General features: G+C 42.0%; 1 protein-coding gene across 3 annotated transcripts in view; it reads left to right on the forward strand.

The window, feature by feature from the left end:
* Positions 1 to 22,551, forward strand: part of TRAF3 (TNF receptor associated factor 3) — a 119,223-nt gene that overhangs the window by 53,719 nt on the left and 42,953 nt on the right. For 2 of the 3 annotated variants that reach the window (XM_043557062.1, XM_043557064.1), the window contains exon 2: positions 9,539 to 9,663. The exons of the other annotated variant lie outside the window; for it this stretch is intronic. The gene's annotated coding sequence lies outside the window, so the exon portion shown is untranslated. The remainder of the gene's footprint in view (positions 1 to 9,538; positions 9,664 to 22,551) is intronic. 3 annotated transcript variants of the gene reach the window in all.

The raw sequence follows: 22,551 nt of genomic DNA on the forward strand, positions 1-22,551 counted from the left end.
AAGGGAATAAATAAATTCTGGGGATGTCAGTGCTGAAATTCAAAATACTGAAAAGAGATGCTTGGTTTTAAAAAGGGACAAATGCATTCGTTAGGCATTATTGACATTTTGGGAATTTTGAGGCATGTATTTTACTTGTTGCTCAGAAATTAGATGATCACCTAGGATTTGAATGTGTAGTTGTCTGAGTGGTCGAGAATGCTGGTCAAGTCACCAAGGAGAGACCAGTGGTCTTTGAGACCAGTTTCAGTCCTGCTGACTCTGACTCCTCTGGGCAAGTTGCTAAATGTCTTTACCTTAGTTCCTCAATAGTCCAAGGAGAGATTTGGAGCATCGGATAACCTTTTGAAGATAATTTGAGAGGTGCATATGGCAAATCCACTTTTACAGTGTAAATCTTGACTGATTCTTACATCATGAGTCAGTGGGCGTGCCTTTGTTGAGGTAGTCACTTTCTGATAATAGACATAGATGTTAGGAAGAGGCAGACCACTTTGTCACTTGCTGATGTGTAATGTTGGGAAATTGCTGAATCTTTGTGTTTCAGTTTCCTCATATCTATAATGGAGGGGGAAATGGAGAAGAATATTTAGACTTGTGAGGAATAAATGTATAATTACAGGAATAATTGAATAATAACTACTAATATGTATTGAATGTTTACTGTGTGGTAGATCCTTTCTAAGTGCTGAAGATACAAACCCAAAGAAGACACATACCCAAAGAAAACATTTCTATCTTCAGAAAGCTGACAGTCAGGTGGGAGAGAGAGAAGGAAGCAAAGCCAGTGTAGGCTTGTGTTATGATGGGTGTCCTTATAGTATAGACCAGGGCTTGAGGAAGGTCACTTTCACTGGGAAGAGAAGGTACTTGGAAAGATGCTTAGAGAAGTTTAACTCCCTAGAAAGCCGGTGCCTGCTGAGTGTGCCTAGCATCTTGCTAGCTGCTGGGGGTGGAGGGAGGCTACAGATCTAAATTTAGCATGATCTCTGCCCTCAAGTTTCGTGACCAAACTGTGAGTTGAGTGTAAACGGTAGGTGTCAAGACACGTGAATGGAGTCTTGAGGATGAAGTGTCTGGCAGGACATGAAGGGAGAGAGAGGGAAGGAGCCAAGGCACAGGAGAAAGCGGACCAGGGGGCGTGGTGTGCAAGTCCGCCCTTGCGATGCAGAGGCAGGGTCTTAGCCAGGGAGGGCAGGCACGCCTGCTGAGCAAGGCTGGGCAGCCCGCCTGGCTCACACCCAAGGCCAGGTCAGAAGGAGCAGGTGGAAGAGGGAATTTGGGGGGTGGGGGGAATCTTTCATGAACTTGAATGGTATCTGATTGTTAAATTAACTCATTTCATGAGTTTTGACTATTTCTTCATAAAAATTACAACTTTTAATTTCATAGTCTTTGTTTCTCCACTAAACTTAATACCATAAAATTTTTGATTAAGGAAAAAGCTTTTTTTTTTTTTTTTTGGTCATTACATTTGAAAACATTTTTCTGCACCTGTGCTTTTATTTATTTTTTAAATTTTTTTAATGTTTATTTTTGAGAGAGAGAGAGTGTGCCTGAACATGAGCGGGGGAGGGAGGGAGGGAGGGGGAGAAAGAGAGAGAGAGAGAGAGAGAAAGAGAGAGAGAGAGAGAGAGAAAGAGAGAGAGACAGAATCGGAAGCAGGCCCCAGGCTCCAAGCTGTCAGCACAGAGCCCGACTGGGGGCTGGAACTCAACAGCTGTGAGATCATGACCTGAGCCGAAGTCGGACGCTTAACCGACTGAGCCACCCAGGTGCCCCTGCACCTGGGCTTTTAGAAAGGGAAATAAACGCTGTAGAGAATATGTAGAAGTTGGCTTACGGTGGAGGTTCTTTTATTCTTGCGATGGTGAGACTACTTCCACTTGTGCTTGCCTAGAGCTTTCCTGCCACATTCACTAGAGAGGAGCACCAGCAGGGTGTTGACCCTGCAGAATCTGGAATGAAGTTTGTTGCTTGATTTGCTTTTAATTGAACTGATGTGTTGAGAGCCCTGGCACCTACCTTCCCCAGTTAGTAAATGGACGTGGTAGCAGTTGCTGCTGGTGGCTGGTTTTGGTCTACCCCATAATGTAAATGTATCTCCCCAACATTACATAATCAAAGTTGTAATATCTTTGTGTGCATGTATTAATTTAGTAATAATAGGAAAGTTTTCACATTCTTGTAGTATTTCCCTGTCTCCAGAGTGTCTATGTGTGGGACTATGTACGTATGAGACTCTTAGTTGCAAATAGAAGTAATTTGAGCATAATGTTTCATATTGAAGTGTTTTCTGTTTTAAGATCTTTCTGAGAAAGAAAGCATTTACTTTTCCGGTTCTGATAAATCCTTGTAGTTATAATGTATGAGTGTGATGTGCTTAGTAAGAAAGTTATTCCGGAGTCTTCCCTTTCTGCTGTGGCAGAGTAACAGGGACCAGGTTTACCGTCCACCAGGACCTGGTACAGAATTGACACCAGAAAGCTCAATAATTGCGATTAATAAATATTTTAGGGGCACCTGGATGGCTCAGTCGGTGGGGCGTGTGACTCTTGATCTTGGGGTTGTGAGTTTGAGCCCCACTTTGGTTGGAGAGATTACTTAAAAATAAAACCTTTAAGAAAATAAACAGTGTATTACAGTACTTTTAGAAAATCAAATTTGGTGCAAATAGACCAGTAATGAATAAATCAAATTTTAAATATAGATAGGATCAGAATTAATGATTGTTCCTTTTGCCTCAGCTCAGATATGGCTCAGTTCAGCACTGCTCCTGCTACTATCTTTAAAATTTCCCTATTTTCTTCTTGTAGATTTTTTTTATTAACTTTGGTTTTTACCTCTAATACTGAATTTTTTGGTACTCCTTTAAAATTTACTTGAGTCATGTGCCTTATTCTCCTCATCCTTGTCCCAAACCTGACTCTTTTCCTTAAACAACTTGAAAACCAGACAAAACATAAGAAATAACAGTTTCAGCTATTGGCCAGCAGACAGGTTAGGACTGTATTCCCTGAAATAAGGGAAATGAGCCCTACGATTATTCCAGCTTACTCTCTAGAGCAGGGCCCATGAAATTTTTCTGTAAAGGGCCAGACAGTAAATATCTTAGGCTTTTCAGACCATATGGTCTCTGTCAGAGTTACACACTCAACTCTGTGTCTGCTTTCATACTAAGTATGTGAATGAATGGGTATGGATGGGTTCCAATAAAACTTTATTTATAAAAACTAGTAGTAGGTTAGATTTGACCGCCAGGCAAATCCTGGTCTAGAGAGTGTTTCCACACTGCAGGGTAGGAGAGAGAAGCCAGAACCCACTAGCTTTACTGAAGTGACAAACACCCAGCATTTGGGAGAACAAAGCAGCTAGAGTTGGGGGGCAAAGTATATAGGAGAGGAAGGGAGCTACTTAGAGAATCCAGAGATCCGCAGAAGGACCCCCTTGAGACTCTGGTTGAGTACTGACCAGCACATACACGAGAGGAAACACAAAGCCAGGAAAAGAACCACCAGAAAGGAATAGACTGAACAATTTGTGGATATCCCACAGGGCTGAGACAGTTTGTGTTCCCACCACCTAGAGTAGTATCAGATCCTTGTAAGGCTTGTTTTTTAATCTCTGTGAGGGTGGGCTGGGAGCAGCTTTTCCATTTAGGGGATCAGGTAGACTTCCCTCCCCTCACTAGTGGGGCTGGATTAGCTCTAGACCATAAAGGCCATTGTAGACCTGCCCTAAATGGTTCCAAATAACGTTTCTCAGAACAAAGTCCTGCTGTATTGAAAAGGACTTAATAGGGGTGCCTGGGTGGCTCATTCATTTGAACGTCTGACTCTTGATTCCATCTTGGGTCCTGATCACAGGGCTGTGGGATTGAGCCCTGCATTGGGCTCCCACCCTGGGCATGGGGCCTGCTTACGATTCTCAGGGCACCTGGGTGGCTGCCAGTTGAGCGTCTGACTCTTGATTTTGGCTTGGGTTGTAGTCTCATGGTTGGAGATGGAGCCCCGCATCGGGCTCCCTGCTAAGCTGAGATCGTGCTTGGGATTCTCTCTCTCGGTCTTTTCCTCTGCTTGTGCTCTCTCTCTCTCTCTCTCTCTCTCTCTCTCTCTCTGTCTCTCTCTCAAAAAAAAATTCTCTCTCTCCCTCTGCCCTTCCCCCTGCTCGTGTTCTTTCTCTTTCTCTAAATATATATATATAATAAAATCTTGGGGCACCTGGGTGACTCAGTTGATTAAGCATCCAACTCTTGATCTCAGCTAAGGTCTTGATCTCAGGATTGTGAATTCAAGCCTCGTGTTGGGCCCCATACTGGGTGTGGAGCCTACTTTAAAAGAAAAAGAAAGGGTGTAGTAAATTCTAGCTCCCAATAGTGTAAAAAAAATTTGGGTGTCCAACATATAATAAAAATTACCAGGCAGGGTGCCTGGGTGGCTCAGTCCCTTAAGCATTGGACTTTGGCTCAGGTCATGATCTCGTGGTTCGTGAGTTCGAGCCCCGCATTGGGCTCTGTGCTGACAGCTCAGAGCCTGGAGCCTGCTTCGGATTCTGACCCCCTCTTTCTTTCTGCCCCTCCCCTGCTTATGCTCTCTTTCAAAAATAAATTTAAAACACATTAAAAAAAATTTAAAAACCTTAAAAAATATTATCAGGCATACAGAGAAGCAAGAAAATATGATATTGACCAGGAAAAAAATCAGTCAATAGAAGCAGACCCCAAAATAACAGACGATGGAATTCGCAGACAAGGACATTAAAATAACTGTTACATGTAAGTCACACATATTCAAAAATGTAGAGGAAAATGAGTGAAATGAAAGATATGAAAAGAAAGACTGAAATAAAACTTCCAGATGAAAAATACTGTATCTGAAATGAAAAATGCAGTAGAGAGATTAATAGCAGGTTGGCACTACAGAAAAGGTCGTTGAACTTCAAGACTCAGCAATAGAAACAGTCCTAAATACAGCAAAAAGAATAGAGAAGACTGAAGAGCATGACAGAGCATTTAGGGACCTGTGAGACAAAACCACCTGCTCCAAGATATGTGTAATTGGGTTCCAGGAGAGGAGGGAATGGAAACAACACTTGAAGGAATAATGGCTGAAAAAAAATTAAAAATTTGATGAAAACTATAAACCACAAAGCTCAAAAATCCCAAATAGAGTACACAAAACCATACCAACATACTGCAACATCCAATTCCTGAAAAACCAGTGATAAAGAGAGGAAAAAAAAGCCCAAAACTTAAGAAGCAGTGAGAAGAAAAGACATTACAGAGGAACAAAGATAGAAATGGCAGCTGGCTTCTGGTCCGATTTGTGCTAGCCAAAAGACAACAGAATGACATGTTTAAAGTACCAAAAGAAAAACCTGTTAGTTTAGAATTCTGTGCCCAGAGAAGATATCTTCTAGAAATAAAAGTGAAATCAAAATTTCTAGGCCAAGAAAAGCTGACAGATTTTATTGCCAGCAGAACTGCATGCACTACAAGAAAAAAATTCTTTTAATGTTTGTTTGTTTTTGAGAAAGGGAGCGCAAGTGGGGAAGGGGCAGAGAGAAAGGGGACAGAGGATCTGAAGCAGGCTCTGTGCTCGCAGCAGTGAGTCAGATGCGGGGCTTAAACTCCCTGACTGTGAGATCCTGACTGAGCCAAAGTCTGTGCTCAACCCACTGAGCTCCCCAGGCGTGCCTACGCTTCAAGAAAATTTTTAAGGAAGTTCAGGTAGAAGGAAATGATACCAGATGGAAATTTTTACACAGAGGAATGAAAAGAACCAGAAATGGTCAATAGGTGGATAAATATTCTCACTTCTAATTGCTTTTTTTTTTTTTTTTTTTTTTTTTTTTTTTGGCTATTTTGGAGCGGCTGGTGGCTCACTCAGTTAAGCATTCAACTCTTCATTTCAGCACAGGTCATGATTTCACAGTTTCGAGTGTTCGAGCCCCACATCGGGCTCTGTGCGGGTGCCAAGCCTGCTTGGGATTCTTCCTCTCCCTACTCCTCCCCTGCTTTCTCTGTCTCTCTCAAAATAAATAAACAGACTTTCAAAATAATAATAAGAAAATAAAAATAGGCTATTTAAAGCAAAAATAACAGTGTAATGTGGGACTTCTCATACTTGCAGAGGTAAATAAATGAAAACTGCACAAAAGACGGGAGGGGAGAAACAGAAATATGGTGCTACTATATGCTTAAAGTGGTATAATAGTATTTGCAGGTAAACTGTAGTAAGTCCAAGGTGACTGTCGTATCCAGGATAATCTGTCATCAGTGGGAATGAAAGAAAATATTAATGCCAATATCAGGGATGTAAAAGAGGGTATCACTACAGATCCTACAGACGTTGAAAGGGTAAGAAGGGTAACATTGTGAATCATTTTATGCCAATAAATTTGACAAAATGAAAACATTCCTTGAAAAACACAAACCACCAAAGCTCGCTCGAAGAAATATATAACCTTCATAACCGGTTGTATTTATTAAAGAAATTGAATTTGTAATTAAACTCCTTACCTCAAAGAACACTCCAGACCCAAATGACTTCACTGGTGAATTGTATTAAACACTTATAGAAAAAGGAATGCTAATCAGACAAAAACTTTTTTAGAAAATTGAGGAGGAGGAAATGCTTCCTATCTCATTTTATGAGGCCAGCACTGCTCTGAAAGCAAAACTAGGCAAAGACATTGTAATAAAGGAAAACCACCAAGTGTATTTGTTGTACACGCATGTCTCCCATGAACTTTAGCAAATATAATCCATGTAGAAACATAAAAAGGATATTACATAACAATCAAATAAGGTTTATCTCAGAGTGAAAAATTGGTTTAACACTAGAAAATCAATCAGTGTAATCCACATCATAATAGATCAAAAAAAGGAAAATGAAAGTGAAGCACAGAGATAGAAGTATGGGGAACGCAAAGGAAGGCAGGAGACTCGGAGGAGGTAGTGAAGTCTGACGTACGCGTAATTGGGTTCTGGGAGTAGAGGACATGGGTGGTGCAGAGCAGTGTTTGAGAAGAAAATGGTTGACAGTTTTCCAGGAAGTTGAAACAATCCGAACCGTAGTTTTAAGATGTTCAACAAATGACTGGCAGGATACCCTAAGTAAAAAGAAATCCACAGCCAAACACAGGGTAGTGGAGCACATGATTGCCTACCGAGGCGCAACAGGCCGCTTCCCAACACCGGCAGTGAAAGCCAAAAAGCACTAGGAGTAATACCTTCACTACACAACAGGAAAGGATTCTCCATCTAACAAAAATGAATGTTACCTAAAATGTTAACAATGACAAAAATATGTGCACATATGTAAACACAGCGGTAGGACATACGTTGGCAGTGTGATGAATGGAGTTAGTATTTTAAAGTCCTTGCTGTCCAAGAGAAGGGGAGAGATACCGCAGTGGCCTTTAAGAGCCTGCACATCACATTGTATTTCTAAAGTAATCATAAGAAGAATAAAAACCAGACACGTGACTTCTAGATTAGTAGGGAGCAGAGATTGGAATGGTAACAATCCAAAAGAAGGCAAATAGAAAAGCCTCTGGTAGGTTGGGTTGGGATTAAAAAAGGAAAGAAAGCCCCAGGTACAATGGTAGAATTAAATCTACCTAGGTGTATGTAATGGCTTCCAATGCAAATAGAGTAAATTTTCCATTTAGAAGATGAAGATACCAAGATTTTTTTTTAAATAAGGTGTTTAAAAAATCCAACTATATACTGTTTACAAGACATTCATCTATAAGGATTAAGAAATGTTGAAAGTAAAATGATGAAAAAAATAAACTATGCAAACACCAAAAATAAGATCGTATAGTGTCAGACAAAATATACTTTAAGGCAAAGAGCAGGACTAGAGTGTTACTAGAATGTCATTAACAAGTGTCATTTCACATTAAACAGTGGGCAACTCTGATTCCTGTAACAAAGTAAGTAGCTTATTACAAACAAGTCTGTTTCTTGCTCACACAAGATGTCCTGGTTGGCAGATTGCTTTCCACATGTTCAGGTACTTTGGGGAAGAGAGAATCTCTTTGAGTTCCAGAGGAGGAAGAAAAGACTTCATTAATTTTGACTCTGTATGTTCACAGGGATGAACCAACTCTACCCAGGGACTAGGATGCTCAACTGGCACACGTCCCCCTATGCCTGGGGGTTGGAGTCAGTGTCTCTGGAAGTTGGTGGACTGAGGTTAGGGAGTTAATTAAACCTGATGAGAAATCATAGGGCAGTAACCATTGGAAAAATGAACAGATACTTGGTTGCAAAATTAAATTTGCATTGCTGCAGTTGTCAGATGTAAAATTTCATGAATTTATTCAAAATAATTATTAAGTTCTATGTAACAGAGAATTCTTAGGGTACCACTACACAGCCATTCAGTTAGCAAGAATTAAAAAGTCTGACCAGTCTTGTTGAAGAAGTTAAGCACCAGAAACTCTCTCATACCCTTCTGGTGGGAGTGTAAATTGTTGCAACTGCTTTGGGAAATAGTTTGGCTTTATTTAGCAAAGTTGAATAGATACTTACTGGATAACCTAGCAGTCACATTTCTAGGTGTATACACCAGAGAAATACATGCTCATGTGCGTAATTAAGATAGCTGCACCAGAAAGATCTTTGTAGTGTATCTTTGGTTTTAGTATTTATTTATTTATTTATTTATTTATTTATTTATTTATTTATTGACAGAGAGAGAGAGAGAGAGAGAGAGAGAGTCGGGGAGAGGCAGAGAGAGACTCCCAAGCAGGCTCTGTGCTGTCAGCTCAGAGCCTGACAAGAGGCTCAAACCCAGGAGATCATGAGCTGAATCTAAAACCAACAGTTGGACGCTTAGCCGGTTGAGCCACCCAGGGGCCCCAGATCTCAGTGGTGTGTCTTTGCTCCAAAGCAGAAACTATTCAGGGGACAGGGGAATGGATAAATAAATTACGGTCTATTTACGCAGTGGAATACTACGTAGCAATGAAAGTAAATGGCGGGTGGAGCAGAAAAAACAAAGAGCAAGACAAAGGAACACGCACATAGGATTCTCTTCTTATAAAATTCAGAAGCTGGCAAAAGAGCTGTATCAGAGCCACATACCTAGGGGATAAATGTAAAGTAGGGAATGGTAACCGTAAAAGTTAGGGTAGTTGCTCATAGTAGGAGGACAGGGCTTGGGGTCAGAGAGAGGCGCCCTGCCTTTTCTGGGGTTTCAGCAGTGTTCTATTTCTTGCCCGGGGTGGTAGTTGAACTAGCGTTTGTTTATGTGCTGAACATGCGTGTTTCCTGTGCTTTTTATGTGTAATACTCCATGATAAAAGTTATGTTAAAAATAGTCCGAAGACATCCTGACTTTGTCATTTGTGTCCAACTCAAAAAACGTAGCGAATCCAAAGTACAGTTTATATAGAGTGGTTAAAATGTTTTATTTGAACTTCTTTCTTGATCATTTTTTTTAATTTACATTTTTGAAATTCTAGTTTTAAAAGTTTCAAAAATGTTCCCGGTGTGAGATGACCGAGTATTATTCTTACTCCTCAGGTAAGAGACTCCACTACATTCTCTGAAGAAGGATAAGACTGACACCGCTTTGCTTCTTTCTCTGTTGAAATCTCTTCCTCCCTGATCGAGCTTTGGTGTGTCTTCTTACAGCATATGACACACGGGTATGTCACTGGATGATTTTAATTTATATAGATTTCTTTTTGCAGCTGGAACTTGTTTGCTTTTCAGAAAAATAAAGTCATTAAACAACATCCGGAATGTACTCATTTTTGGCTTTAGTAATTTCACTTTGTAACAGATGTATTTGAGTACCTTCTGCACAGGTACCGCATTTTGGTGTCAGACCTTCATTTTATTTTTCATTTTTTTTAAAACCAGCGTTAAACTTCGAGAGTAATCGACGTCACCTTTCATGAGCCAGTAATGATAACATGTGTTTGATGCCAAGGGTAATTGTAGGAATTTCTGCCTCATAGGCCTACCCTCTGAAAGCTTGGGGCCACCCTTCCCTAGCAGGACCCCACTGCAGTGAAGGTTCTGGTGGCCGCGGGTGGAGGCTTGCTTCAGCTGAGGATTGCATCTTTTTTTTTTTTTTAAAGATTTTATTTTTAAGTAATCTCTGCACCTAAGGTGGGGCTTGAACTCAACCCCAAGATCAAGAATCACCTGCTCTTCTGACTGAGCCAGCCAGGTGCTCTGGGATTGCATCTTCTGGTGCATGAACTGTTTGCTCCCTAACTATCTTTCTCTGGGAGTTTGAAAGGAAACAAAATACCCTGTTTTAATCTCTAATTTGTGATTGAGTGGCACATTATACTTGAAATTAAGAACTCTTTACTATGTTAGAACAGTAAAATGAGTATAAAATGGGTTTGAAATGCTTACATCCATAGTGAGATTTAATATATAGCTATTTTTGATAAATTCTCAAGTATTAAGAAAAGTGCAGTTTTAAAAATTATTCGTAATACCAGGACCATTCAGTTTTCCCCGGTTGTGTCAGTGTTTTTAGTTTGTTTGAAGCAGGGCTCGCACAACGGCAGCTAGCTGATAATGTCCCTTCGAAATGTTTTCATCCTGTGACTGCCCCTCCCTGTCCCTTTTCTTCCTCACGTGTTCTTGGGTGGCTGGTTGTGGTCAGGTTTCCCTGTGTTGAATTTTGCCCTTTGCACCGAACGTGTTCTTCTGCTGTCTGCATCTCCTGTGGGGTGGTGACAGATCCGGCCGGTTGACCACCTTCTGGCCTGGCCTTTGAGCACAAGGCCCTGCTGAGGCCGTGGTGTGTGCCCTCACCAGGAGGCACGCGTCTTCGTGGCTCCGGGCCTGTGCTGCTCGGTGCTTGGACTTAGTCCTCGCAGGTTGTGAAATGACATTACTCGTTTGTTCTGCCTTGAGTAGCTGAAATATGTCGGTAGATGGAAACTGCCCTTCGTTCAGTATTTGGTCACCCTAAGGGGCAGTTCAGATAGGAAGAAGAGGATACGTTCTCTTTCTCTGTGCTCAATAATGAGATGGTTCTGTAGCCACTCCCAAAGTGACAGGTGACTGTTTCAAGTAGTGTTACCAACTTGTGAACTTAAACACACGTGGTACGTTTCAGTCCCTCACAGTTAGGATTCTTACAGATGCCAATCCTGAGCCACTTGTGGCTGGTGGAGCCTCTTTAGTGGGCTCCTTTGTCCTTTGACGTGACCTGCACTCTTCCCTTCCTCGCTTTCTGGTACCATGAGGTGTTCCAGATTTGTTCTAAACTTCTTTGCCCCAGGCCTGGCGTTGGCTCTTCTCCAAGCAGCTCTGGTTCCCTTTTGTAGAAAATGGTGTCTTGGGACCACAATCTGGGCACCGGGGACACGCACTGCTAGGCCTTTTGGGTGGACAGACAGGCAAATACGCTTTTTAAGGGAAAATATCAGCAGTTCACACTGACGTTTATTTCAAATTGACCATTACTTGATTTTTACTTCGTTGGTTTATATTGGTATCGCTTTTCTCTAATGCTGCAAACCTTGGTTCCCAGCAATGTTAGCATCATTATATATTTGTTTTATCCTATAAAATATATGTGGTAGTTTTAGAATAACAATACCAACATATTACCAACGTGATTACTGAAAACAGTTTGGGATTTTCTTGTTCTTAGAGTTCTTTTTTGTCCTTAGAGTATGTATCCCTAGGGATGTTTTCCTAATTAAGTTTTAAAGTCACCTGAGCCAGTCCCCCAGTGTGCCAGCCACCTGGTTGCCAGTTATATTCATTTTTTATTTGAATTTTAAGGAATAGCTTCTTTTAAAATTTTGTCGAAGGTTTAGAAAACATTTTCGTGTTTCCAAATCAAAATTAAATATTTTCAGAAATCAAGCTTCTGTTGCTGATGTTTGTGCACTGTTTCTTTTTTCCTCCGTTGGTAACATACCTATTTTTATTTTTTAAGTTTTTTTATTTTATTTTTTTAACGTTTATTTATTATTGAGAGAGAGAGATACACACACAGAGCATGAGCAGGAGAGGGGCAGAGAGAGGGGAAGACACAGAATCCGAAGCAGGCTCCAGGCTCCGAGCTGTCAGCACAGAGCCTGACGCGGGGCTCGAACTCACAGACCGCGAGATTATGACCCGAGCCGAAGTCGGACGCTCAACCACCTGAGCCACCCAGGCGCCCCAACATACCTATTTTTAATGTAAGTGTGTGTGTGCACACAGCCCTCTTTCTTAGACACTGGCAACATACAACTTTTCTCCATCTTGTTTCCTGTTTTGTTTTGTTTTTTTTTAAACTTAACAGCCTGTCGTGAGGCTCACGCCGTAGCAGTGTATAGGGATCCGCCTCACTCTCTTTTGTGCAGCAGCATAGTATTCCCTCATGTTCAGTGTATTATAGAAAAAATCTAATTTTTAAAAATATGTTGGCTTTCTTCTGTGTATACATGTCATCAATTTTGCTCTTTATCCAATTGCCGATTTCTTGGTGATTTGGGGACCTTGCAAGCACGTTGCTTTTCAGTGCCCGATTTTCCTTACATGTAAAAATATGTGAGGTTTGGACTAGAAACTCAAGATGGGTTATTTTAGCTGGAAGACTGCAGATAAATAAACCGAATCTGAGAGCATCTCCCTAGCAACAGAACATATACCCTGGTCCTGGCTGGCCCAGGTGGTGGAGCACGAGACTCAGATCTCGGGGTTGTGGGTTTGAGCCCACACTGGGTGTGGAGATTAGGTAAAAAAATAGACTCTTAAACAAACAAACAAAAAAAGAATGCCTTTCCTGTATTCACAGAGGTGGTGGTGACGGGGAGTCAGATCAGGAGTGCTGAAACCAGTAAGTGGATGTTGGAATCAGGGAGGTGAGCACAGTTCCACCGGGGCAGCCGGCTCGGTGGTGGTGGCACACTCCTCGGGGTGGGACAGGCTGCAGTGTCGCAGGCAGAGATGTGTCAAACAGGAACGGGAAGGGCCGAGAGTGACAAGTTCCATGCTGGCTGCGTGGATGACGAGGGGCCTGGGTAACGTGACAAACAGCGGGAGGTGGTCTGGGAGCTCAGAAAGCGTGGTGCTGTGGTGCCCAGGGAGAGCCTCCTTGGTGCACATCTGCTGGGTGAGGCCTGCGTGGGGGTGCCGTGGCCCGGCGTGGGGGTGTGCGGGAGAGAAGACGGTCCACATCAGCACCTGCGCGGCTCCCACCTTTACACCACAGGTGAAGGTGGTGGGGGGTCCGCCAGAGGGGTTGGGAAGGGGCACTGAGATCAGAGCCAGTGCTTTTGAAATCTCATGCTTTATTGTGAAAGTTGATTTAAATACCCTAATCCACTCCGTGTGGCCACGTCTTCTGTTTTTCACTCGTATTTCCAAGTGAAGTCGATGCTCCAGGAGGACAGATCTTCTCACACACACACAGCTGCTTCTGCCTCCAGTCCAAGCACGGCCTCCGGGCAGCATCCACCTGGATGTGGCTCTTTGTGGCTTGTCTGTCGAGTGGACTGAGCCCTCAGCCTGTCTCTCTCCTTCTGTCCAGATGGCAGGACTCTGGCCCTGGTCCAGGAGAGACGCAGCATCTTTACACCGTCAGGGTTGAATGAGCGCTTTAAAGAAAAATCCCTAAATCAAGGGATATTGGCAGTGCCGGGCCTCAGATAGCTATTGTTTTCCTAAAGGATTTAAGACCAAGTTTTATGCTGTGGGTTAATCAGGTTCTTCTCCAGCTGTGAGCCCGTGGCTGGCTGGCTGTCCAGTCCACGTCGCCCCACCCCCAGTGTTTCTGTCTCCTAAGTGAGGCTTTTACATACGTGATTACGACCTGCGCGTTTGTCTGGATGAGAACCTAGTCTCCCCTGGTCTTTGCTTTGCCGGTGTGTCAGCCACAGGCCCTCTCCCTGCTGTAGAGCATCCGGTATCAGGTGTCATGAAAAAAGTCCCTGCTGAAATGTTCGCATAAATATGGATTATTGGAAAGCTTTTTTTTTTTTTTTTTTTTTTTTAATCAACAGGGCACACCTGTCTATTTCTGGTTTTCTCTCTTCTCTCTGTATTGGCATTGCTTAGATGATACTCTTAATTTCCCTGCTGGGCTTGATGCTGAGCTCATTTGCCTCCATCTATGTTGTGTTTAGTACTTTCTTGCTGGCAGGGGCCATTTTCTTTGTTTATCTGATGCTTCCCTTTTTTGGTTTTCCCCGGGCTTTCCAGTTCTTGGAACACCCTTTTGTCAGCAGATGTGCTTTGGTTTCCAGTTTCCGATCTCCAAGTAAGATGTAGCTCAACTGAAATCACAAGTAGGGAGCATAAGTCATTAGAGTATGGAGGCATAGAGGAAAGGCAGAGGGATCCAGTCCAGCTCTGGCTGCATTTCGAAGTGTGGCTATGCCTCAACTGTGAGAGAGGGGCTTCCTGAGTAGCTGGCCGGAAACTAAAACTTTATGAAGTGATTTTCTCAAATACAGGTTCTTGCATTTAGGTAACAGTTTGGCCCCCGAAAGGATACATTCCTGCCTACACACGTAGCAGACCGTAAATAATGTGATAGTAGAGCAGTGGTTCTGCTCAGAGGACCCTGCGGAGTGGGAACTCTAGAACCAAGAACGCCAGGCGCTGTGGCAGGCCCTGGTCCCTGGCCCGGCCCGGGCTGCCACCCCCGAGGTTGCTGCCTCCCGGTGGTTTCTGTCTAGGCCCCTCGGCAGCTCCCCAGAGCGCACAGACCCCCTCTGGCGCCATCTCTTAGTCACCTAACTCCCTTCCTGATGGTTTCCATTGCACTCTCTTTGCTTTGTGTGTATCTGTCATTACTGTTCAGCACATACTCTTTATGTGCGTGGAAGCAAACATCCTCTTCCCACACTTGAGGCTAAAAAGATGAGGTGTTGGCAGTGGTCCCAAGGTTTGCCTCACTTGCTTGGTGCGGAGTGCTGACCAGAGGCACGTGTGTCCACTCTGGGTGTTGTAACCTCCGAGCTGCTTCCCCACATTGGACTGTTGAATGTCAGTCCACAAGTGCCCAAGAGTTGTCTCCTCCACCACCTCTGGGTTTGTGTGTGTGTGTGTGTGTGTGTGTGTGTGTGTGTGTGTTTAATTAGAGAGCAAGTGCATACACAGAGGGGAGGGGCAGAGAGAGAGAGAGAGAGAGAGGGAGAGAGGGGGGGTCCCAAGTGGGCTCCACACTCAGCAAGGAGTGGGATCACGCTGGGATCCCGTGGGATCCTGGGATCACGACCTGAGCCAAAATCAAGAGTTGGACACTCAACCGACTGAGCCACCCCGGCACCCCACCTCAAGCACCTCTTTAATGTATTTGACTTGAGTGTACATTGTTTTTGTCGGAGGTTTCCACACTTACACATTTTGGAAGGTTCCAAAGGTGTGACTGGACTAACGTTGCCACTTCTGGTGCTCTGCCTACATGTGAAGCACATGGTGGGATTCTTGGCCCATCTATAGCTTGGTGCGGATGCCCAGGTGTAGTTGCAGGTCAGAAACTGCCATCATGGGTAGAAAAAGTTAGCATTTTAACTTCAAATGTCTGTAGGAGCTTTCTTTTACAATGGTTTTTAGTTTGAGGGCCTTTCAACATGGTGTGAGCCTTTGTAGCCATACTTGTAGTAGATACTGTTCCGGTCTGGGATCAGAAATGGCCGACTCCAGGGGAGGCCCGTTTACCACACACGCTGGCACTCGGTATGGTACGCGTCCACGTTGGCAGTTGTCCTCTGGCCACTTACTTCTTATTTCACTGTATTTATTTGAAATATTATTCACTCAAGTTAGTTTTTCAGTGCCTTCTATATCCTTACTCTTCTTACCTTTTAATTTTTTTATTAAGATACATATAATGATATGAAATTCTTTGGATCTAAATATGGACAGAATTGTATTATGTCAGGTTCAAATGTGTTAGCCATTTTTTAATGATGCTACTGCTATTGTTTTTCTGTTGCAGTTCTTGAGAGTGCTTATTATATTCTAGTACGTTACACTTTTTAATCAAAAAATTAAGCATTTAAACCATTTAAAGTACAGTTCAGTGGTTTTTAATATATTCACAATGTTATAAACTATTACCACTATCTAATTCCAGAATATTTTCATTCATCCCCAAAAGAAACTCCTAGTGTAACCACTAAGAAGTTTCTGTCCAGGAGCACCTGGGTGGCTCAGTCAGTTAAGCATCCAACTTCGGCTCAGGTCATGATCTCACGGCTTATGAGTTCGAGCCCCGTGTTGGGCTCTGTGCTGACAGCTCAGAGCCTGGAACCTGCTTCGGATTCTATGTCTCCCCCTCTCTCTGCCCCTCCCCCACTCGTGCTCTGTTTCTCTCCCTCTCTCTCTTTCTCTCTCTCTCTCTCAGAAATAAACATTAAGAAAAATACCTTAAAAAAAAAAAAAAAAAAGAAGCCACTGTCCATTATTCTCCCTTTGCCCCAGCCCCTGGTAATCACTAATTTCCTTTGCCTATTCTGGACATTTCATATAAATGGAATCATAAGGTATGTGGCCTTTTGTTTCTGATTTCTGTTATATAGCACAGTGTTTTCAGGATTCACTCATATTGTAGCATGTATCCGTATATCACTCCTTTTTATGATGAAATAATAGTACATACATGGATATACCACATTTTGTTTAGCTGATCTCTTGCTGGGCACCTTGGGCTATTAATACTTTTTGTCTATTATGAATTTTGCTCCTTTGAGCATATGTTTACAAGTCTTTGTGTAAACATCTGTTTTCAATTCTCTTGGTTATATACATCGGAGAATATCTGGGTCATATGGGAACTGTTAACTTTATGAGCAACTGACTGGTACAGTGACAGGGCCATATTACATTCCTTCCAGCAGCGTATGAGGGTTCCAGTTTCCTCATATCCTCACCAACACTTGGAATTTTCCATTATCTTTTGTTATAGCCATCCTAGTGGCTGTGTCTCATGATGGTTAGTTTTTTTTGAACATTAAGTTAAAAAAATTTTTTTTAATGCTTATTTATTATTTTTGAGAGACAGAAAGAGACAGAGGGTGAGCAGGGGAGCAGCAGAGAGAGAGGGAGACACAGAATCCGAAGTAGGCCTCAGGCTCCGAGCTGTCAGCACAGAGCCTGACGCGGGGCTCGAACCCATGAACTGGGAGATCATGACCTGAGCCGAAATCAAGAATTGGACTCTCGGCCCACTGAACGACCCAGGCACCCCAGAGTTAGGCATTTTAAAGTGAGCAATTCAGTGCCGCTTAGTACATCCACAATGTTGTGTGTCCACAACCTGTACATGGTTCCAAGCATTTTCATTCCCTAAAAGGAAACCCCATACCCATTAAGCAGGTAGAGTCCTCATTACTCTTCCCCAACCCCTGCCAATGACCAGTCTGCTCTGTGTCTGCGTGGACTCATCTATTCTATATATTCCCTATAAATGGTATCATACGCTATGTGCTCTTTTGTTTTGACATCTCTCACTGAGCGTAATGTTTTCCAGATTCATCCATGTTTTAGCCTGTACCATTGCTTCATTTCTTTTTATGGCTAAACAGTACTCCATTGTGTGAAGATACCACATGTTTATCCATTCGTCTGTTGATGGACATCTTGGTTGTTTCCACCTTTTGGACATCGGGAATAGTGCTGCTGCGCGCGTGCGTGTATATATGTCTGAGTACCTGTTTTCAGTTCTTTTGGGTATATATGTAAGAGTGGAATTATTGGGTCCTATGGCAATTCGATGTTTAACTGCTCCAGGAACCACCAGATTGTTTTCCACAGCAGCTAAACCATTTTATGTTTCCACCAAAGTGTGTAAATGTTTGAATTTCTCCACATCCTCACCAATGCTTGTTATTTTTCCTTTTTAAAAGAATTATAGCCATCTTGGTTGGTATGAAGTGGTAATTCATGGTGGTTTTGGTTTGTGTTTTCCTAATGACTAAAGATGTTGAGCATCTTTTTGTATACTTGTTGGCCATTTCTATATCTTCCTTGGAGAAATGCTTCTTCATATTCTTTGCACATTCTTAAATTGGGTTGTTTCTCTTTTTGTTGTTGACTTGTAAGGGTTCTGTATATATTTGGGATATTAGACCATTATTAGATATGTAATTGGCAGATGTTTTTCCCATTTTGTTGTCTTTTCGCGTTCTTGGTAACATCCTTTTATGTAATACAGGTTTTCAAACTTGGTGAAGTCCATTTCATCTACTTTTTCTTTTGTTGCTTATGCTTTTGGTGTCATATCTAAGAAGTCTTTGCCAAATTCGAGATTATGAATATTTGCCCCAATATTTTTTCTAAGAATTTTAGGTGTTAGCTATTACGTTTTAGTTGGTAATCCCATTTGATCCTAGTTTGTGTATATGGAATGATGTGAGGGTCTAATAAGTCCATTCTTCTGCCAGTGTTACCCAGTTGTCCCAGAGACTTTTTTTTTTTTTTTTAACCACTAACTGGTCTTGCTATCCTTGTCAAAAATCATTTAGCCATAGATGTATGGGTTTGTTTCTGGACTCTGAGTTGTATTCCATTAGTCTATATGTGCGTTTTTATGCCACTATTACACTGTTAGGATTACTGTGGTTTTGTAGTAGGTTTTGAAGTCATAAGTTTGAGAAGTGTGAGTCTCGCAACTTTGTTTTTCTCTTTCAGGATTGTCTTGGTTCTTTGTGGTCCCCTGTAATTGCATATGAATTTGAGGATCAGAGTTTTTCATTTCTGTCAGAGAAAGGCCATTAGAGTTTTGATAAGGATTACATTGCATCCGTAGATCACTTAGGGTAGAGTTCTCCAGAGAAACAGAACCTCTGTGTGTGTGTATGTGTGTGTGTGTGTGTGTGTGTGTGTGTGTGTGTGTGTAGAAAGAGGTATTTATTACAAGGAATTGGCTCTCACAATTATGGAGGCAAGCAAGTCCCAAGATCTGCAGAGTGAGTTGGCAAGGTGGATACCCAGGAGAACCAGTGGCTTAGTTCCAGCCTGAGTCTGCAGGCCTGAAACCACGAGAGCCAGGAATGTAGTTCCTGTCCAAAGGCCAGCAGGCTCAAAATCCAGGAAGAGCTGTGATATTTTAGTTTTTAAGTCCAAAAATGGGGGAAAAAGCCCATGCCTCCTTTTGAAGGCAGTCAGGTAGAAAGACTCCTTACTTGGAGGAGAATCAGGCTTTTTGTTCTGTTCAGTCCTTTGACTGAATGGATGACGCCCCTTCATACTGGGGAGGGCAATCTGCTTTATTCACTGTACCAATTTAAATGTTAATCTCATCCAGCACCCTTACAGAAGCACCTAGAATAATATTTGACCAAATATCTAGGTACCCCATGGTCCAGTCCAGTTAACACATAAAATTAACCACAGGTAGTATTGCCATTGTAACAATATTAAGTCTGCTAATTCATGTATATAGACTTGTTTTGCAACTAACAAATGTCTTGCTGTTTAATTGCATCTTTCATTTCTTTCAGCAATTGTTTTGTAGTTTTCAGTGAACAAATCTCTCACCTCCTTGCTTTAATTTATTCCTAGGTATCTTATTCTTTTGGATGCTATTGTAAATGGAACTGCTTTTTAAATTTCCTTTTTGGATTGTTTATTACTATTCTACAGACATACAACTGTTGCTTTTGTGTTAATCCTGTACCCTGCAACTTTGATGAATTCATTTATTAGTTCTAGTTGTTTTTCTTGTGAATTTTTTGGGATTTTCTATATATAAGATCATGTAATCTGTTAATGGAAATAGTTTTATTTCTTTCTTATTTGGATGCCTTTTACTTCTTTTTCTTGCTCTGTCTAGAACTGCCAGTGTGAGGTTGAATAGCAGTGGTGAAAGCATACATCCTTCCGTTCTTCCTGCTCTGAGGGCAAAAGCTTTCAGTTCTTCACCATTAAGTGTGACTTTTTCTTAGGTACCCTTTATCTTGTTGAGGCAGTTCCCTTTTATTCCTAGTTCTACGGCAAGAATTTTTATAATGAAAGGGTGTTAGATTTGTCAGAAGTTTTTTCTACCTCCATTGAGATGATTGTGTTTTTCCTCCCTTGTTTTATTAATATGGTTTATTGCATTTATTGATTTTCTTACATTGAACCACTCTTGCCTTCCTGGGATAAATCCCACTAGGTCTTGGTATATAATACCTTTAATATGCTGTTGGATTCAATTTGCTAGTATTTTGTTGAGAGTCTCCCTCATTTTTTAAGAATAGTTTTGCTAGATACAGAATTCTTAGTTAATTTTTTTTCACACTCCATTGAATATGTCATGCATTTTCTATCCTCCATGACTTCTGATGAGATGCCAGCTGTTACTCACATTGAGGAAATCCTTTTATGTGGAGTAGCTTGTCTCTTGCTGCTTTCAGAATTTTGTTTCTCCACAGTTTGATCATAATGTATATTAGTGTGAGTCTCTTTCAGTTTATCCTTCATGGAATTTGTTGAGGTTCCTGGATGTACAGATTAATATTTTTCATCAAATAGGGGAAGTTTATGTCCACTGTCTCTTCAGATATTCTTTCCATCCCTTTCTCTCCCTCTTCTCCTTTCTGGAACTCCCATAACGTGTATGTTGGTGTGATTGATGATGCCCCACAGGCCTTTAAAGCTCTGTTCACTTTTCTTTTTTGTATTTTCCTTCTGTAACTTAGCCTGGATAAACTCAGTTGACTCATCTTCAGGTTCTCCAGTCCTTTCTCTTGCCTGCTATGTTCTGCCGTTGAGCCCCTGTTGTGAATTTTCGTTTCAGTTGTCGTGCTTTCCAACCCCAGAATTTCTGTTTGGTTCTTTTTAAAAATTTATCTTTATTGATAATTCTCTATTTTGTGAGCTATTGTTCTGATGGTTTCTTTGAGTTCTTGGCACATGGTTTCCTTGATCTCTTTGAACACATGTGCACACTGATTTAAAGTCTTTGTGAGTCTAGTGTGTCTGGGTTTCCTCCTGGACAGCTTCTGTTTCTTGTTTTTTCCCGTTATGGGCCATACTTCCTTGTTTCTTTGCATGCTTTGTAATCTTTCGCTGAAAATTGGAAATTTTTCGTATTATAATGTGGCAGATCTGGAAATCAGATTCTTCCCTTTCCCCAGGATTTGTTGTTGTTGCTTGTGCAATGACTTTTTGAGCTAAGTCTGTAAAGTGTATATTCTTTATCGTGTGTGGTCGTTGAAGTCCCTGTTCCATTAGTGTAGGAGTCAACTAGTGATTGGCAGAGGTTTCCGTAAGTGCCTGGAACAAAAATTATCTCCCAGTCTTTTCAGATGGGGTCTTTGTGACTTTTGTTGGGGTGTGCTTTCAACATTTCAGCTGGGCAGTTGACAACTCTTACTTACCATTCACTTCCTCTGTGCAGAACTTGAAGGTCAGCCAGAGGCTTAAAGCCTTCTCAGGCCTTCTTGAGCGTGCACGCAGCCCCCAGCATTTGTGTGACCTTCTAGATTCCCAGAAACACATTGGAGCTTATTAGGGCCCTTTTCCCATAACTTTTCTTTTCAACATTTTGTTTAATCTCTCGTTTGCCTTGATTGTTATTGATTGCCCCAGGCAGTGGTTGTTAATGAATTTGCCTCTAAACATTTTCAGTAATCACCACCCCCTCCCCCTACAGTAACCACCTTAGCATTGGAAGAGTTCTGTTTATTGAGGTAAAGTCAAATGCTTTGAGCTGGTCTTCTAGGTAAGTTAAGCCACCAAAATTCTTTGCATATAAGGTCTGTTCTTCTCCCACTATCCCCCCACCTCCTGCCAGATATCTGACCAGCAATTGCAGGCTGTTAGAATCCAGGCCACTGTCCTGGCACATGGATTCAGGAGAGGAAAAAAATGCCAGTGAGCTCACTGTTCTTACCAAGATTCAGCTGGTTTCTCATGCTTAAGTGTTCCTCTGATTGTTACAAGCTTTTGGTTAGTTTCTAAGGTTCCAAACAGTTGTCCTTGACGGATTTTGCCAGTTTTTTTCTTTTATTGAAGGATGGATTTTTGGAGTTTCTTACTCAGCTGTTTTCACTGACATTGCTCACTGTTTTGTTTTTAACATTGTGACCAACTTTGAGTTTGCCAAATTTATGTACACCACACCTGATTCAGAAAGGATTTAAGATGCCTTATGGAGGTAAGCAAGATAAAAGCTAAATTATTATTTTTTTAAATTTTGCTAATGTTTATTCTTGAGGAGAGAGAGACAGAGTGAGATCAGGGGAGGGGCAGAGAGAGAGGGGGACACAGAATCTGAAGCAGGCTCCAGGCTCCATGCTGTCAGCACAGAGCCCTACGTGGGGCTTGAACTCACAAACCATGAGATCATGACCTGAGCTGAAGTCGGATGCTCATTCGAGCCACCCAGGCGCCCCAAAGATAAATTGTTTTTAATATTTGTTTTGTGCCTGTTGGTTAGAGGGCATTCTGGTAAAAATGGTACCCTCCCATGTTGCTATTGGCAACTTTTGTTTCCGTTGGTGATCAGGTAGTGTCTGACCCCCCCCACCCCCACCCCCACCCCGTACATAGCTTGAAGGGACTGAAGCAGATTCACCTCAGTGGTTTCTCCATCTGCATGACTTTGTGTGGGGTCTCAAGGTGATCACATT

This window comes from Prionailurus bengalensis, chromosome B3, assembly GCF_016509475.1.
Source record: "Prionailurus bengalensis isolate Pbe53 chromosome B3, Fcat_Pben_1.1_paternal_pri, whole genome shotgun sequence".
NCBI classification, from domain to species: domain Eukaryota; kingdom Metazoa; phylum Chordata; class Mammalia; order Carnivora; family Felidae; genus Prionailurus; species Prionailurus bengalensis.